At 43.0% G+C, this 4,451-nt stretch overlaps 1 pseudogene; it reads right to left on the bottom strand.

Annotated features, from left to right (window-relative positions):
- Positions 1 to 3,197: 3,197 nt before the first annotated feature.
- On the bottom strand, positions 3,198 to 3,755 carry LOC105505002 (annotated as a pseudogene).
- Positions 3,756 to 4,451: the final 696 nt, after the last annotated feature.

Here is a 4,451-nt window from a genome sequence, read left to right as displayed (position 1 = left end):
GAAAAAAATGGTCGTATGGATCCTTACATCACAGACATGAAGAGACAATGAAACATTCTTAATATGACTATATAAAATCATTAGCCCTTCATGAAATTGAGCTATATAGTATTGTGTTTTAGTGAAGAGATTTCTGTATGGGTTTAAACTACTGCACAGTTCAAGACTGTAACTTTGTTTAATCTAACTTGACATAAGAATGTAACCAAAAAAATCTGGAAAAATGTTTGACTCTTTTAAAAAGTCCAGCATTGAGCAGCCAGCCAGCCAATGTGATGACTGAAACTCTCTTCAGATGAAACCACTACCTCCACCCAGCTGTCTGGTACAGTCAGCTCCTTTTTTAAAGCATGTTTTGGGGTCCTACATTATCTGTGTAGTTGTCTCAGTAGAAGGGAATACTGACAAGAAAAAGAAACAGGGATGTTTGAATATGTTGTTTCTTACTTTTATTAGAACATGAACTCCTAGAGCTGGGATTGTATCTTGGATTTTTGGTTCCGCTGGTAGCACACTGTGCTCAATAAAAATTAATCCGTCAATCAACAGGACAGAGAATCACATCCTGCCAGAAGCAATACCTCCTGTTTGTCCCATATAAAACCAACTAGAGTGTTAGGATGTTGTAATGGAGGCAGAAACCAAGGAAAGCAGCGAAAAAAAAAAAAAATTTTAAAAATCCCCCAAAACGTCAAATAGAAAATGTAACTGGAAAAACAGGTAACGATGGGACGCCACTACCCAATTCCATTTTCCCCTTGACACTCTCTTTCAACTTATCCTCAGTGTAATAAAAGTTTGACTGCAGAGCGGCATCTTGGACTGCCCACATTTCCTGGTCGGGGTTGGGCAGGGGAAGCCATCCACCTTCCTAACAGCTCACCGGGAGGGGACCCACTGAGGTGCTCCCAGCAGTCTTGCCATCTACCTGACATCTCCACCAGGGCACCAGCTCTTGAGTTCTCCTTGCTCAGCTTGGCTCGGTCAGAAAACAAGAGGGACAATTCATCTGGGAAGGGATAAATAGGCAGCTGGCAGGAGAGAGCAAGCTAGCTGCTACCGATAAGAGAGGATGGGTGTGGGAAGGAAAGTGAGACAGGCAAATTGGGAATTCTTTGTGTCATGAACCCTCTTGAGAATTGATTAAAAGCTACCAAGGCTTTCTCTAGAACGCAAGCATATGTATATGTGCACATAATTTTGCATTCATTTCGTGAACCCCCACCTCACTTTGACACAAACACACCTCTTGTTCTAAAAACATAAACTCTAGAAGCTATAAGCTTCCAAATCTTACTAACCAAGAAATTCTGAAAAATGTTTTGATCAGGGCAACTTTTTAATATTAAGGATTCTCCAATTGTAGTCTTATATGTTTGAAACATAGTCAGTTTCAAAGTAATTCCTAAAACACTAAAAATGGTCAAAATGGACACTTATGGTAAAAAATACTTATCAATGTTTCTTCTTATGTTGCAAAGCATACTGTATTTCAAGTTTCTACATATGCATTTACATAAAACTATTATTATTTTTTAAGACGGAATTTTGCTTTTGTTGCCCAGGCTGGAGAGCTATGGCGTGATCTCAGCTCACCACAACCTCCGCCTCCAGGGTTCAAGTGATTCTCCTGCCTCAGCCTCCCAAGTAGCTGGAATTACAGGCACATGCCACCATACCTGGCTAATTTTTGTATTTTTAGTAGAGATGGAGTTTCACCATGTTGGCCAAGCTAGACTCGAACTCCTGACTTCAAGTGGTCCACCAACTTCGGCCTCCCAAAGTGCTGGTATTACAGGCATGAGCCATCACGCCTGGCCTATTAATTTTGTTTAAAAGAAAAAAGACTTCCAAATCTTGGATGGTGGTTGGGCGGTGGGGGTGTCAAATCATCTGATATTTGACTATTCAGGGCTGTTTTGGGGAAATAAAAAGCCCAAAAGTAAACAAAACAGTCCATCTACCAGGCTCATATACTCTGTGTCCTGAAAGGAGGGGGAACATCTCTAAGTTCAACTGAAAGTATGCTAACTGCAGGCTGAGCACGGTTGCCCGCGCCTTAATCCTAGCCCTTTGGGAGGCTGAGGAGGGCAGATTGCTTGAGCTCCAGAGTTCGATACCAGCCTGGACAACACAGCAAGACCCATCTCTAAAAAAAAAAAAAATGCTAACTGCAAACTGCACATTCTGCAAATGGTTCAGCATGGGAACAGGAGGCTCTTTCTGGTCTCTTCTTGAGGTAGGTCCAGGGCCTTTGGCTTCTCTTCTTTTCGAAGACTGTACAGGAAGAGGTTTTCAAACAAGGATGGAGCGAGAAGGCAGCGGCGCTTGGACCAGCTGCAGGCAGAGACACAGGAGAAAGTCCACCTGCCCTCACAGCATGTGGGAGAGCAGAAGGGGCAGAGATAACCGCTGGCAGAGGGAACATGTGGGAGGAAGTAAGGGGAAATCAATAAAACAGAGATTAAAAAAAAAATGTGCTTTCCATGCCATGAAGGAAAGTCATGATGAAGGCCCAAGTTAACTCCCCAAATGCTTTCAGGGATCACAGAAATGACACTGTTACATACAACGTTAGTTTTCTGAAGCCTACAGGCTGAATTTTATTTATTTAAAGTTAACTCCCATTTAAAAAGACAGCATATTCTACATCAAAGGGAAAAAAACTTTTCCTAATGTATCCATTTCTCTTCTGAAGCACACGAGCTGTCGCTATATAATACTTTGTGGCATTTTCTCAGCTGTGCTTGCTTTTCTCTGCATCAGGAAATGCACGGTAAACAGGCTCAAGCCCAGGTCTACTGCTTCTTAATGCCAAACTGGCAATCGTTTGACTGTGTGTGTTTTTAAATGCATTATTAGTTTTTTGTTTTGTTTTGTTTTCTGAGTTCATTACAACTTCTTAAGAATTTCACCAACAGCCTATACAGTACAAGTTCAAAAAAGATAAACATGTTAAGGTAAGCACACAACTCTTCAGAAGCCCAAACACATTTTCTTGCCGTATTTATGTTGAAATTCTCCATCTACAATGAGCAGTCATGAAGATGATCTTCTTCAGGGAAAATGGTCACAGGACAGGGGCAATCCAGGGGACTGAGAGGGAGCATGAGGACGGGAGAGGGGGCTACCTCTTGCTGTTTCACGTTAGAGACAAACTGTAACACAGTCCATGGGCCTGCAATCGTCCCCTTTTATCATCTGGCATAACGCTTGATGTAGTCATCCACTTTATTCTGGAAGTCTTCCTTGTCCTGCAAATGATGTCTTGCAGCTTCAATATTCAGTGGATCATCAAAATTCAAAAGATCAGTAAACAAAGAGTTTTATCCCCAAATGACATCCTTTAATGTTCTTGTGGGAGCCCAGCCAGTGCCATCCATTGAATGTTCTCTCAGTAAACTCAGACATATTTCCCCTGTCTCTGTGATGGTGGGGTGCCAGATCTTGGTCAGGCATTTCACTTTGGGAGGCACCATGTTGTACGCATCGGGAACTTCAGTTTCAAACTGAAATTTTCCACCCTGGCAGTAACCCTCATCTGGGGTTACTGTTAGCTGAAAACAATGAAGCTTGTTTGGATCAGGAAAATGCACTTTACATGTACAAGGTAAATTAGCTTCAAGTTCTGCAACCTCTTTAACAAGCAATTTGTCTCTCACAGAAACCCTCCGAGTGGAGTCGGATGCTGTGGCTGCTGTCCGGGACCCTTTGAGACCATCGTCACGCTTCAGTTTGCTTGCTAGCGTTAGCATTACTGCTGCCTTTACCCTGGGCTCCCCGAGACAGGCGAGGCGGGTCCGGTGCCCAACACCATGCCCGGCCCGGGCGGCTGCTGTGAGACGCGACCCCTCACAGCCGCCACATTGTTAGTTTTAACTAAGATTTATGTATGTTCCATGAATGATGTTTCAAAGCGGGAGAGAAAAAGAGGATCCGGCATCGCTATGAAATCAGTTCTTGGTAAATTGTGTAAAAGTGCAAACCATAAGCTGTCAAGAGGATTGGACTGGGGTAGCTTTTGGGGAATGATTCAGGTTTCTGTGGTGACTATTTTGTTCACCCTGGAAGTTCAGTTGGTGGTTTTTGGGTCTGATAAAAATTTCACCACCTGGTGAAGATAAGCATTAGCTGTCTACCAGCTTTCTGGATATGGTTTCCTGGCTGTGAGAAGAAACTAAAATTACCGGCTTTCTGAATTGTTGGCCTTCTGGTTGTTCTCCAGATCTACTTTGCTCATTTCTGAGTCTGAGTGCTAGTTAGCTTGAACTAGTTAGTTAGTTCTTTTCTGAGTGTAGAGAAGTCAATTTTAGTGTAAACACAGCGGATAAGACCATGGACTTGGCAGTGGGATGACCTGGATTAACTCCCTGGTCTGCCATTTACTGGCCCATGTCTCAGTTTCCCCATCTGAAAATGGGGATAATATGATTATCTACCCGACAGGGGTG

The sequence above is a fragment of the Colobus angolensis genome, unplaced genomic scaffold (assembly GCF_000951035.1).
Source record: "Colobus angolensis palliatus isolate OR3802 unplaced genomic scaffold, Cang.pa_1.0 Scaffold97, whole genome shotgun sequence".
NCBI lineage: Eukaryota > Metazoa > Chordata > Mammalia > Primates > Cercopithecidae > Colobus > Colobus angolensis.
Note: the sequence above shows the minus strand (reverse complement) of the source record. Positions and strands in the feature narration are given on the sequence as shown.